A 15,590-nucleotide genomic window follows, 5' to 3' on the forward strand; every position below is an offset into this window, starting at 1 on the left:
TTCAACACAAATGTGTGACTTTCTGGGTTTTTTCTCTACAATGTAAAAATAACCTGTAGGGCTTGTTCAGATAAACACTTTGAAGATATAGGGCCAAATGTAATAGGTTGCGTATTTTGTTTAAAATGCGATTTTAGCGCTAAACTCAAATTATTTACTCACTTGCAAATGTAATAGGGTGTGACTATAGTAAAACTCGCATTTTTCGGGCTTTAGCAAAAAAGCATCTCGCATCCAGATGTTTTCCCATTCTCTAGATAGAACTCGGACAATGTAATAGAGTGCGATTGCTTCACTCGCACATATTACTGCCTGAGAAATCACAAAAACAATAGACCAGCTTCAGGATAGCGAGTTTATCCTGAGCAGGTCAGAGTAACACAGAAACATGCACATATCCATGAAATACGTGTATGTTTCTGTGTGTACATATAAAAATGCTTTTTTATTTAAAAAAAAAAAAGCCGTGCACCCTCTCCCCAGAAACATAACCAGCCCCGGGCTCTGTACAGCCTGTGCTGGTTTTTAAAATACAGGGGCCAAAATGTGTAGGGGGGGCCTGTATTTTAAGAACCAGCACTGGGCTATTTAAAGCCTATCCAGGGGCCAAAATGCAGAGTATTGCTTCAATGTTTGATGAATATGCTTCCTTGTTATCGCCAACAGTGACCCCATTAGTGTATAGGGCAGGTGTCAAATGTCCTCTTGCTGGCAAAAACAGATTTGTCGCTAATTCATAAATCAGTCTCTGCGTTTGCCTCCTAGATATGCTTGACATGAGCCTATGGGCCAAAGAAATAGTATTCAAGTTTTAGTAAAAATCCAACTCTCTTGAAGGTGCAAGTTGGTGCTGGGACTCGCAAATGTAATAGCCTGCAAACTTTTGAGCTCGAGGCTACTACACTATGCGAATCTGTGCGATTTCCCTATGTAAACTCACACCTTTTAATGCGACTAGCATTAAAAGGTGCAAGTTATATAGAAGCCTTCACAAATCAGTGAGATCCGTGAAGGCTTCTGTCTGTGTGTTTAAAAAAAAGATGTACACCCCCTCCCCAGAAGCATAACCAGCCCTGAGCTCTGTACAGCCTGTTCTGGTTTTTAAAATACAAGGGCCAAAATGTGTAGGGGGCCCTGTATTTTAAGAACCAGCACCGGGCTATTTAAAGCCTGTCCTGGTTCTAAAAATACAGGCGCCAAAATGGGTAGGGGCCCTCTGTGTTTTAAGCACCAGCACTGGGCTTTTCTGATCTGGTCCTGGTTGTGGAAATACAGGGGACAAAACGAGTAGGGGTCCCCTGTAATTTCCATAACCAGCACCAGACTCTTTCTAGCAGGGAAACCCTTTCACAGCCAGGAAAACCCTTTCACCGGGTTTCCCGGCCAAAGCTATACCCCTGACCTCTAGTCATCCCAGGCCAGAGATCCCTGGGGATGTGGAGACCCCCAATAAAGGGGTCCCCGTCTCCAGGGCACCCCAGGCCTAGGCTGATAGCCCGGGGCTATCCCCGGCACCCCTGGCCGGTGGGCTTTACAGGCCTGCTGTTAGCTGTAGTTCCACAGCAAAATAAATACTTCGGTTCCTCATGCAGAATTACAGCAGCCCTGACTTTACTCAGAGATTTCTAACTGCATTGCATGCAATGGAAGCCCAAGCTGCGTATGCCATCCCTGCACGTCCCTGTAATGGCGTTCAAACTCACTGGCACGCCTGCGTTACGCTGACCACCCCTTCACCACCCCCAAACGTTGCTTCCTGTCAATCACTCTGCAATGGGTCTGCGTAGTCACTGCAATCACAGTCCTGATCGCAGTGGAGTCTACGCGTACTGCGATGCATGCGCAGGACGCAACAATCGGCCGACTGCATGAGTATTCGCAATAGCGATCCTTGCTGAGTCAGGCCCAGAGGCTTAACACAATTTAGCAAGGAATTAAAAGCTTTCCTATTGGTCACTAACTAGCTAACACCAGATGGCTTTATCATGTACCTGGTGATACTGGCTTGGCGTGTGCTGGATTTTAGTTCCACTAATAAAGAAACATTTTTTTTAAATAAGTTTTAAATAGATAATAAGTTTTAAAATAGATAAAATGTATTTTAAATGTTTGTTTTTTAATATTAATAAAAAATGCTTTATTCAAAATGTGTTTTAAAAAAAATAAATACTGGGTACTGATAGAAAGAAGGAGATGAAGTGACTGGAAATCAAACAACCTATGTCTGCATGTCCATATATAGGTGTTTATTAAGTTGGACGGGCTATGCCAACAACACAGAGATTTCAGGCTCCCATCACAGTTGTGCAGGACTTTTGTGATGCCAAACGCAAGTCTATATGACACAGTTTATTCATCCAGTTTGATTTTTTGTGATTTTTTTTATTTTTTTGTACTCATCCCAGCACTAAGATGACTGCTCCCAACTGTCACTACTGGTCATAGACTCCAACTGTTATCAACTGTGACAGCTTTACTACACCCCTGGTGACTCTTATCCTTCCATGTCACCAATGGGTGCAAGCACCCACCCACTGGGAAGGGGTGTTACATAGATATTAGATAGATATCTATAATCATAGATATTTTATACTACTTACCACATCCCTATAGACCTTTATGGTGATGGAGTCTTAACACAATTTAGTAAGCAGCAAAAAGCTTTGATTTGGTCACTAGCTAATGCTACATGGCATTAACATATACCCTGCAAGGGTTTGCTATAAAAGATAGACAGGAATTAGATAGACAATGTCTAAATAAACAACACATGTTATACAGGCAATATGTCAACTAGGACAAAAGGACGACCCAGCAATGGTCGACATGGATTCAGGTTGACAAGTACAAAAGGTCAACAGGTAGACACATTAATGGTCGACACATGGTTTGTTTGTTTTTCTAACCCTAATCTCCATCCTTACCCTCCCCTTAGTGCCTAAGGCCACTGCTGAATGCTGATCATATCATCCCTAATGTCTGCAGGCCCGATCACTCTACGGGAAAGAAACTGTACTGTGTCTTTGGCAATTTTTCCTGTACGGTGCATTATAATATTAAATAAAGTACAAAAACAAATGTTAAAGGGTTTGTAACAACAACAATTTTTAATTTGTAAATTATTTATAAAAAAAAAGATCTGGTTTTCACTCATATAACAAGGGACAATTTAATGTCAATTCTTATATGTCTTTTTATAATTGTATACGCTGCTGCCTAGCAACTGAGGCTGCCACTCTGCCACTCTACAGCTGTTGTGATGTCACAGTTAGAGCCCAGAGGCTGGTTGTAAGCCAACCGAACGTGTGTTCTAGAGCTGTTTATACACAGGAGAGTCAGGGAGGTTTTTTGAACAGTCTCTATTTCTAGAAAGTTTATCTGTAGCCATAGATAATATGGGTAATTCAAAACTTTATTTCAACACCTGATGTAGATTTACATCAGAACTAACAGTATGGCGAGGGTAGTCACCCTTTTTGAGTTGGCAAACTTGGCCACGGAGACACCTGATATCGGAGTAGTTAATTGCAGGGCTCTGCAAACCCTACTCCATGCCATCCTCCAGCACCTAGATATAAAAGGTGAGAAGGTGGTAATTCCAGCGGAGGACTGGAGTATATACAAGCCCCCGGACGGGTTGGCTAAAGAGGAGATAAGAACAGAAGCACAGCATGAGGACATCACTACTGTGGAAGACCTGTATCCCAAGGAGAAACATCAGGACAGTGAGGACTCAGTGTATAAGGTAAAGGAAAACAATGATGTACTTCCAGTATTATTTCCTAGCCTCTCTGCAGCTGAAATGAGCATTATTGCTGAAAGGTTAAGACCAGTGAGGGCTAATCCAGGAGTCAGGGTAAATAATCTGGAACCAGAAAAAAAACATTTGCCACCATGCCCCTTCCCACTTCGCATAGCTACATACTAAATGTATATATCATATATCAGTAATCTGATTTATCAATAATATATAGTGCAGATAACATTAACGTTAGTACAGATGTAATTAACAAATATGAATATTGGGTTATTTGAAGTTTTAGCTGATTTCTATATATTCCCTACATTGCCATGTATGTATGTATGTATGACCATCACACTCCTCATAATAAAACAATCATGTATTTTTCAAGCCTTGTCTAAGTTACTTTGTATATAACTGTAATAAGTGCCAGACTGATTCTTATCCCCCTCCAGTCCCCTCCAGCCACCCTCTCCCTGCCACATGCTATGCTGAGCAATGGGAAATAGGACCGATCTCCCCAGCTGCAGGGCCAATAAGGACAATGAAGTCCTGATTGAGACACTGGGACTGAGCAGTAAAATCAGGACTGTCCTGATGAAATCGGGGAGGTTGGGAGATATGCCACTTCTATACAGGAGAAGAATCTTTTGAGAAATGCCAGTTACATGGCAGCCACATCAGTCAATGCTTTACACACTGGTTATAGAATGACAACAAGGCCACTGGTCACACTAGGCCATAACTGTTGTTATCTCCCATGAGTACGACACTTCCAACCTTCTGTACGCTCCTACCCATCTACCTTGTATGTCCTATGTTTAATGTGCCTTACATTTTACCTACTGTTCAATGCTCTGGAGTATTGTGGCGCCACACAAATAAACATAATAATAATAATAATAATAATAATAATAATAATAATAATAATAATAATAAGTGGTATTTGTCTATGAACATGACATACTTCTGACAATTTATGTAATATACTTATATAACATATAATAATATATATTATATATATATATATTTAAAGAGAAATATGCATAATAATAAAATACCTTCAAAAATAGAGCATACAGACAATATAAATAGTGTGCATAGGGCATGATTCAGCTTGGGACAGAATTACAAAGCTGCATGTCAGCTGCTTTGCTATTCCATCCTTGGAAATATTCAAATGCAGCAGGAGGTGTATGACTGCCCCTGCTGCATTAGCGATCCCAGCACTGCGACCGAAGTCGCAGGCTGGGGTCGATGGTGGACAACGCCGGGCCGCCCGCTAGATGAGTAAACCTCGGCTTGCTCAGACTGGCCAGGTTGTGAGGCCAGGAAAGTTTGTCCTTGGACGCAGCCCCTGGCCTTGCCAGTTGGGAGGTATGGCGTACCTTAATCTCCCACACAAACACTTCCTACAATTATTTTTTTCTCTACATATTTCCGTAACACGAATACTACAGTGTTATATAATATACTTTTTCCAAAGTCAGAACTCGCTTTGATATTTGTGGATCACTATTACTTGTGTAATGTGCCGGCTAGCATGATGTGTGCTATTTACAATCAGTTTTCACAATACAAAATAACCTCATTTACACAATGTTCTGTTGTACAGGGTATATGATGCAGTCAGTGCTGGCATTAAATGGATCATTATATAATAATTTGCATTTCAAATTGTGTGATAGAGTCTCCTCTCTTTCCCTTAGCAGGATTCCCAAGCTGTGTGTGAGAGTGACAGGAATGCTGAGGGCCCAGGGGTCGGGCTGCTGGAAAGTACAGGTAATACTTATGTCAGGCACTACTACAGACAATGGCCCTCATTCAGAGCCGTACGCTCTGAGCAGAGCGCACGCTCTGAATGAGGGCCGGGCTCCATTTTCATGGAGCGTCCTCCTGGACGCTCGTATAGCTGTGGGTCACCACCCACAGGCTATACGAGCGTGCTTTTTGATGGCCGCGATGGTCGAGACCATCGCGACCATCGAAATTGCGAGCCGGAGCCTGCGGTTGAGGTTTTCAACCGCAAGCTCCGGAGTGATTTTGGCTCTATCAGAGCCAAAATCACTCCCACTGACATCACTAGTGATGTCAGTGGGCCGGCTTCTGACGGGAGGCGTTCCCGTGGGAACGCCCCCGTCAGGGAGGCACGCCCCCGGCACGCCCACCAAAGGGGGCGTGCTGTCAATCAACATTGACAGCACGCCCCCTTTGATCGGACACAACGAGCGAAGGACTTTCCTTCGCTCGTCGCGTCTGGCGCATGCGCACGACGGAGCTCCCTCCGTCGTGCGCATGCTCAGTGCATAACATCGACCCACTTGCGAGCGGACAGCCGCTCGCGAGTGGGTCTGAATCAGGCCCAATGTTCGGGATGCATGAAGCATCGCATTCGGGATGCGATGCATCCCGCCGCTTTTTGCATGCATGCCGACATTAGCAAAGCCAGTATGCATGTAGAACACCGCAAAAAGACTGCTCTCTCGTTGAGACCGGCCCTTTGCGATGGGGGAACTTTCGAGTCTATGACCCAGAAGCCCCTCTGGAGTAACTATACACATGCGCAGATGGACGCATGCGCCGTGGGGGTGCTGGGAGAGATCCGATTGGACCCCTCTCACAGCATTTTCCCGATAGAAGCTAGGGTAACACCATCAGGAAGATGACATTACCCACCACAAGCAATCTTGGTGCATATGAGAAATGCGGTCAAAGACGCATTTTTGGGGTTTGACCGCATTTCTACCTTTGATGCATCCCGCCCACTAACATAAAAGCTGGGTTTATAGCAGGGGCAAAACTAGGCTCTCTTTCCCTTGGGGCAATAATCATCTCTGCGAGGGTCGGGAGACTCACTGTATCTGGACAAGCAAGTGTAGGTGGGTCATGGGGAGGGGAAGGCAGTTTAGCATTCAGTGAGACTGGGCCCAGTAAAGGGCAAGCACCAGTCCCACACCCCTAGTTATTGCCCTGCTTATAGTATCAAAGCAGCAGATCCTTGTTACTCCTGGATTCTAATAACATATATGCAGCCTGCCTAATCACTATCCCCTTTTTATCCTCATAAATAACTTTCCGTATTGCAAGGTAGCATAAGGATCAGTATGCATACCCTGCGCATGATACCTGAGTAATGATGTTATATAAAACTTACTTCCAGCACTCCATCCAGCTGATGACAGCAAGAATTTGCCTGACCAGCAGAAGAAGTTGGATTTGGTGCACCAAGGACTTGATGACCTGATTCGTGGCCTGGAAGAGTTCTTGACACCGGTGAGACAGTGGCCTCTTTGTCAGCCTCCATTCCACACCTCTAACTCATACAGTACTTAGCTACTATTTCTTTATGTAGTCTCTTCTGATTTACCAATCCCTTCTTCCTCCTATCTCTACTATTTGTGAATTTTCACTGTCTTTTCCATCTAATTCTGTGGTTTACGCACATACTACTTATTTCAGCAGCAACCATTACAGAAAGACCTGGATCCAATGCTGAACCAGATGTCAGCAAGTGGTGACCAGGTGGAGAGCACTACTACTGATAGGGAGCTACAGCTGGCTCACTTCAGGTGAGAGAGGAAACCAGGAGCACAGAGTCTCTATGTATTACTATCAGAGAGAATAAGTGGAATCATGTAGTGAATTGGAAAAGTGAAGTACAAAACGGGAAAAATAATGAAAGATGACATAGTAGTGACAAATAAATACAGATGTGGGTCTGGGAAGACGTACATGAGAGAATGAAGAGAATAGGGGCTGGGCCAGAGTAACAATGGGACAGAGAAGACAACAGCTCCAGGCCTCCACATAATATAGACCCATCATTATTACAATATGATGATGACCGGCAGCCACTCAGATGGTCCTATAACTAAATTTTACATATTAAAATTGTTTCAGTTTTCCTAACAAAATTATGAAATGTTGCTACATTTACGCATTTCGGTAGATATTGGGGCCGATAGTGTGGGCTGTAACTAGGAGGAGATACATATGACTAATCACAACCTAATCCATACAGCTCTGTGACAATTCAGGTAAATACAAAACCATAAGCAATTACTGAACTTTTCTAAATTTAGATTAGTTATAAATATTGTAGAAATGAAAGTTATCATTCCCCAGATGTATTCAGGAAACATCATTGTAAACATGAACATTTACTGCCACTTGGTTCCTGGAACCATTCATGCGCTAAATATCTAGACCTGGAATAATAGAAAGGTACACACATACACTGGGCAATGTTACAGTGTAAAACATGTTAGAGATATCTTTTTAATGCCACAATACTAATATTACACTTTATTAAATGTAACAAATCTCTTAAAAAAGTTGTGGTATATAAATGGTCAAAGCAGCAGTAGGCAACCTATGTCCCACTAGGTGTTGTTAAATCCATACTTATCTACTTTTCCTTTAGTCTCTGGGAGCTCCACAGCCCATCCTCCGCACCACAATGCCATGATTCATTGCATTACCTCATGGATGGTGACCATTCTTAATACATTAAATATATAACCCAACCCCCAGACCAAAATGTAATCCTGCACCAGAGTATAATTAATTACTTCTATATATTCAATAAATCCCTCTCCCCTTTTTCTTCTGTGATTTTATGTTGATAAACATACATGTCTTGTCTGACCTACAAACACGGTGCTACTACTGCCAATCATATATATACAAGTAGTTTTCTTTTGACTTTGTTTTTATTATTTCACTAATTAATGGATCCTATCAACAATATAAATTAAATAATTGTAATAACTATAATAAAGATGAACGGAGTAATCATACTAGTGGTCACAACAATATTATAACTCAGAGTTTTTTTTTTGTAACACAATTAGATAAAAACCAAACACCCCACTTCCACGCTGCAAATTGGAGGTGTGGCAAATTCAGGGACCATTGTCAGGGAGGTTTAGGGGCGTGGCTAGAGGGGAGCGACATGTACAAACTAGGAGTGAGCGGGTTCGGATTCCTGAAATCCGAACCTCCCCGAGCCCCCCCGATCCGAGGCCGATCCGAGTCAGGCTCGACTTTTCCCGCCTGACTCGGATCTGAAATCGAGGCAAAACGTCATCATCCCGCCTTCCGAGTCTCGCAGGTTTTGGATCCTATATAAGGTACCCGCGTCGGCGCCATTTTCTCACTCGGCTGTGGACAGTGAAGAGGGAGGGTGGGAGTTAGGGCTGGCTGGGCTGTGTAGTGTAGTGTAGTGCAGAGTAGTGTTGTGCTGTGCTGCGCTGTGCTGCTGTTGTCCACTACTTCAAAGTCCATAGGGGCTGGCTGTGTTGTGCTGTGCTGCTGTTGTTAATAGGGGCTGTGTCCACTACTTCAAAGTCCATAGGGGCTGGCTGGACTGTGTTGTGCAGTCAGTTCTCCATAGGGGCTGTGTCCACTCCAAAGTCCTGTGCAGTGTCCCAGTCCTAAAGGGGTGCTGTAGTGTTGTCCAGGGGGTGCTCTGTCCATCAGGGGTGCTCCCCCCAAGTGCTAAAAAAATAATATTTTTTGTGTGTTTGTGAATTGTGTGCGCAGTAGCCGCACGTGCATCAACAAAGTAGTGCCAAGCGTGCGCCTGTGTCATAAGTAAAGGGCCGGCTGGCTTGACCGTTAAAGGGTGCTGTAACCCCCAAAGTACACTCCAGTCCAAACCAAAAAAAAAATTATTTTCTGTGTTTGTGAATTGTGTGCGCAGTAGCCGCACGTGCATCAACAAAGTAGTGCCAAGCGTGCGCCTGTGTCATAAGTAAAGGGCCGGCTGGCTTGACCGTTAAAGGGTGCTGTAACCCCCAAAGTACACTCCAGTCCAAACCAAAAAAAAAATTATTTTCTGTGTTTGTGAATTGTGTGCGCAGTAGCCGCACGTGCATCAACAAAGTAGTGGCAAGCGTGCGCCTGTGTCATAAGTAAAGGGCCGGCTGGCTTGACCGTTAAAGGGTGCTGTAACCCCCAAAGTACACTCCAGTCCAAACCAAAAAAAAATTATTTTCTGTGTTTGTGAATTGTGTGCGCAGTAGCCGCAGTGCATCAACAAAGTAGTGCCAAGCGTGCGCCTGTGTCATAAGTAAAGGGCCGGCTGGCTTGACCGTTAAAGGGTGCTGTAACCCCCAAAGTACACTCCAGTCCAAACCAAAAAAAAAATTATTTTCTGTGTTTGTGAATTGTGTGCGCAGTAGCCGCACGTGCATCAACAAAGTAGTGCCAAGTGTGCGCCTGTGTCATAAGTAAAGGGCTGGCTGGCTTGACCGTTAAAGGGTGCTGTAACCCCCAAAGTACACTCCAGTCCAAACCAAAAAAAAAATTATTTTCTGTGTTTGTGACTTGTGTGCACTGTGGCTGCACGTGCATCAACAAAGGAGCAGCGCCAAGCGTGCTCCTGTGTCCCATAAGTAAAGAGCCGGCTGGCTCATTTCTTAAAGGGTGGTGTAACCCACAAAGTGCACTACTCTCCAGCAAAAATAAAAAAATATTTTCTGTGTTTGTGTGCGCTTTAGCCGCACGTATATATCAATATAACATAAATGGAGGACCAAACTTTCTCCGATAAAAATAAAATAGGGAAAGATCAAGAACCACTTCCTCCTAGTGCTGTTGCTGCTGCTGGGAGTTGTTCATCATCCCAGAGAGGAAGTAGGAACATCACTACTTTTACTAAACAATTGACCCTCCAACAGTCCCTAGCGATGAGGATGAAGTACGACAGCAGTCATCCTGAAGCAAAACGTATAACTGAGGCCTTGACTGCTATGTTGGTGTTAGACGTGCGTCCGGTATCCGCCATTAGTGCAGTGGGATTTAGACAATTGATGGAGGTAGTGTGTCCCCGGTTCCAAATCCCGTCTAGATTCCACCTGCATCCTCAAAGCAGCAGCGACAAGCGTGCGTCTGTCTGTTAAAGGGTGGTGACACCCTCAAAGTGTGCAACACAATCAATAAAAATATTCTTCTTTTTTTTTCTGTCTTTGTGAATTGTGTGGGCTGTAGCCGCACTTGCATCCTCAAAGCAGCAGCGACAAGCGTGCGTCTATCTGTTATAGGGTGGTGTAACCCTCAAAGTGCGCTCCACAAACAATAAAAATATTCTTCTTTTTTTTCTGTCTTTGTGAATTGTGTGGGCTGTAGCCGCACTTGCATCCTCAAAGCAGCAGCGACAAGCGTGCGTCTGTCTGTTAAAGGATTACATCGGTGACAGCATCCAAGTAGGCATGTCAGACAGTCCGTACCTGTACTGGCAGGAAAAAGAAGAAATTTGGAGGTCCCTGTACAAACTGGCTCTATTTTACCTGAGTTGCCCCCCCTCCAGTGTGTACTCCGAAAGAGTGTTTAGTGCAGCCGGGAACCTTGTCAGCGAAAGGCGTAGGAGGTTGCTTCCACAAAATGTGGAGAAGATGATGTTCATAAAATGAATTATCAACTCTTCCAGGGAGACCAGCCTCCAGAACGTACAGAGGGACCTGTGGTTGTGGATTCCAGCGGGGACGAATTAATACTCTGTGAGGATGAGGATGTACACAACACTGAAGAGGGTGAGGAATCGGTGGATGAGGAGGATGAGGACGACATCTTGCCTCCGTAGAGCCAGTTTGTGCAGGGACAGATTAATTGCCAGCTTGTTTTGTGGGGGCCCAAACGAACCAATCATTTCAGCCACAGTCGTGTGGCAGACCCTGGCGCTGAAATGTTTGGTTTGTTAAAGTGTGCATGTCCTGTTTATACAACATAAGGGTGGGTGGGAGGGCCCAAGGACAATTCCATCTTGCACCTCTTTTTTTTCTTTGCATTATGTATAGTTTGGGGCCTAGTTTTTCAAACTGCCATCCTGTCTGCCACTGCAGTGTCACTCCTAGATGGACCACGTATTTGTGCCGCCCACTTGTATCTCTTAGCATAGTCATCCAGCTACCTCGGTGCAACCTTTTGGACATAAAAACACTATTGTGAGGTGTGAGGTGTTCAGAATAGACTGGAAATGAGTGGCAATGAAGGTTATTGAGGTTAATAATAGCATAGGAGCAGAAAAACCCACAAATTCTGTGATTTTAGCTGTTTTTATGCTTTTTTTCAAAAAAATACAGATCCAAAACACAAAACCCAGAACCCAAAACACGGAAGGGTGGTTTTGGCAAAACCAATCCAGATCCAAAACACGAAGAAAGATCCAGATCCAAAACCAAAACACAAAACACTAAAAGTGGCCGGTGCACACCCCTAGTACAAACCTGTTCTGCAGAATGTTTTCCTCACTCCATCAGAATTTATTTATTTTTATTTATTTCATGCCTCTTCCATATGACCTGTTCTGCCTGAAACCTTACACATGTTGTAATTTCGCTCATCTGTAGGCATGGCTAAGTAATATGTATGTATGAGGCGGCGCTATGAGGACGACGACTGTGGGAAGTGATGGGACTGGTTTAATCCTCTGTCTTTATTTATTAGGGAAATGATTCCTGAGGGAATGGTTTATGGGGACATGTCATGCTCCCACAGCTGTGATGACAGCCATATGCAGGACATCCCTAATCATTATCCCATCCTGCCGGGTATCACTCTCTCTTCCCCTCAGGAGGAGGAAAATGTGGTGAGTGGCCTAAAGGTAAAAGATAGGAAACATGAGTGTACTCATGAGGATATAGGCTTCTTACTGTCATCTGCAGCACATGTATAAACCTGATACATTTACATCGCTATAATGTTTATTTCTCTCCTTATACCAGGTTCTCCAGCTTACTATATGGGCCTGACTCAAAGTTAGGAGCAAATAAAAAATGGAGCATTTAGCATCTTAGCAAATCCATGTAGTACTGCAGGTGGGGCAGGTGTAAGATGTGCAGAGAGATTTATAATTGGGAAGAAGTGTCTCCTAGCTTAATGCTAATTCCAGTGTAAAAACTGCTGCCTGGTGTTTGCTCACTACATGCAGAAGCAGTAGGTATTTTCCCTGCAGGTAAAAGAATAAATGCATTTGCACCCCATGCATTGCAACATGGTTTATGTCAGGAGCAGATTGTCCCTATTTTACTATTTTATTGTTTTGCTTATAACTTGGAAACAGGCTCTGGTGAGTAATGTAATAGTGTCCGAGTTCTAAGAAGCAGAACCATTCCGGCGATCTTGGCTGCAGATTTAAAGTGACAATAATTTCAAAGTCAAAACCAAGCTGGTTTTCCCATTTAAATCATTGCCACTTTAAATCTGTAGATAAGATCACTGGAATCATGCTGCTGAAAACTTATACCCTAGTTTGTTACCCCCTAGGGGGCTATTTAGTAAATTTAAACAAGGATTTTCTCCAGCATTTTAGCTGGGGAACACCTAATATATAGAGAAATATTGTTTTTCTAAATTTAGTATTTCTCCACCTTTTCATTTGTTTGTGCAGCCCCCATAGGTTATAAAGGGGGCAATATACTACTATTTATATTGCTGAGAGAAGCAATCCCTGGATGGCGTTATATCTCCTGTCACTGGAGAAGAGCAGGGAGGAGACATTTCTCTTCCTGATGTCTCCATTGGGACCCACTCTGTGCATGTGCCGGGGGTCAGACTTATGTTGCCTTTATCGCATGGTCTATCTCGTCAGGAGTCTTCATATAAATACAGCATAGTAAAATATGCCAGAAAAGCTGATAATTATCCAGCCGCATGTGTATATTTTACTAAATAAACCCTTAAATGTCCACTCTAACCCTGCTTTATAGGCATCTCTTATCTACTGCAACATAAACTAGAGCTGCAAATATTTATTCCCCCATAACCTGTGTTATCCTCCTCACTTCTCTCTACTGCCCACATTTTCCCATTCTATGCTTCTTACTTTACATTATTTTACCTCTAAGCAGCACCAGCAGGGACAGGAGGATAACCAAGGTATGGATGAGAGCAGGAAGGAGTCATATATTCCAGCCATTCACACCAAGGCTGGTAAGAAACAATCTATAATTTACTCATCATAAAGGGAGAGTACATAGTAAGGAAGGTGTAGGAGAGGGGAGAAATCCCCCTGAGCAGTTTTACCACTGCATCCTTGGACTCACTCTGTGGGAGGAAGGAGTCTATGTAGTAATTTCCCCACCCTTATAATATTACACATAGGGCTGAATATGAAAGATACCTGCTCATGTGATAAATGGTCAACTGTAAAAAAGGTACAAACAGGTGCAACCCAGCATGACTCCAACATCGACCCGCCTCCCACATGCACACACATGTGCACATACATACATACATACATAGAGATATGACCTGCCTAATTGCCCCAGCCTTTTTGCCCTCAGAAAGAACTTTCCATGTTACAATGTAGCATAAGGATCAGTATGTATACCCTGAGCATGATAACCGAGTACTGATGTTATATATAACTTACTTACCTCTCCTTCCAGCTGATGATGCCAAGATACTTCCTGAGCTGCAGATGAAGCCGTACTGGTGGATGCGTGACCTGGAAGAGAAGATAACACCGGTTAGACAGTGACCTCTTTCTCAGCCTCTGCTGATCCATTCTACACCTCTAACTCTCACAGTACTTAGCTACTCTTACTTTACATAGTCTCTTCTGATTTACCAATCTCTTCTTCCTCCTATCTCCACTACCTGTGAGTTATCACTGACTTTCATACAATTCTCTGCATTACTCACAAACTGCTGCTTTGTGCAGGAACAGTTGCTGGAAGACCTGGGCCCAGCAGTGAGCCAGAGATCAGCAAGTGGTGACCAGGTGGAAAGCACCCTTGATAAGAAGCTACAGCTGGGTCACTTGAGGTGAGAGAGGAGACCATGAGCTCAGAGTCGTTATGTATCACCATGCCAGGCAGGGCCGTAACTAGGTTAGTGCGGCCTGTGCCATCGCACAGGGTACCACAGGTCAGGGGGCGCTGTTTGGGCCTGTATAAATTCTGTGTATTATCAGTCTTGCTTGTAACTTCCTCTTATTTCATCACCAGCATCTCCTGGCCTCTCCTATCTCTTCCCTGGCCCTTCCCCATGAAGCCATGGTCCTTTTTTGGGTGCATTATGTCCATTTGAAAAATGGGGGGGCGCCAATGCTCTTTCCGGCACATTGCACCAAAAAGTCTAGTTACGGCTCTGTTGCCAGGTACAGGGGGGAACTATGTACTGCATTGGAAAAGTGAAGTAAGAAACAGGAAAGAGATAATGAAAATAAGTAGACATAATAGTGAAAGCTAAAGACAAATATGGGTCTTGGAAGATGTACATGAGAGAATGAAGAGAGTAGAGGAAGCCATAGACGTACATTGGGGAAGTCACTGAACAAAACATTGCTTCTAAATTTTACAGTAACTTCACTCACAGCTAGTGGGAAGGTTCAGTCTGTATCATTAGGTGCATCAGGTTCTGGGTTCCAGTCTCTGACACAGGGGCAGATATTATACAGAAGTTGCAAATTACATATTAGACAGCCATGACCCCAACCCTTACAATATAATATATTCTGGCATTATGTCATGGACAGCAGCCTTGTCCATTTCTTACTGATTTATACAAAATAAATTAAACGGGAGGTGAAAAGCCAAATCCCACCTCTTCCACACTACAAATTGTAGGCATGGCCATGGCCGATCAGGGCCATTGTCAGGCAGGTTTAGCAGCATGGCTAGAGAGGAGCGAAATGTACAAAACTGTTCTGCAGAATATTTTCTATTCTCCATCAGAATTTATTTATGTTATTATTTATTTCACACCTCTCTGAAATGGACTGTTCTGCTGCAAACCTCTCCTCTTCTATAGGCATAGCTAAGTGTTATGGAGCAGTATGAAAGCCTCCAGCATGTACTGTATGAGGTAGAGATTAGAGGATGATGACTAAAGTGTTGGGACT

This window comes from Taudactylus pleione, unplaced genomic scaffold, assembly GCF_031769625.1.
Source record: "Taudactylus pleione unplaced genomic scaffold, aTauple2 ptg000012l, whole genome shotgun sequence".
Lineage (NCBI taxonomy): Eukaryota > Metazoa > Chordata > Amphibia > Anura > Myobatrachidae > Taudactylus > Taudactylus pleione.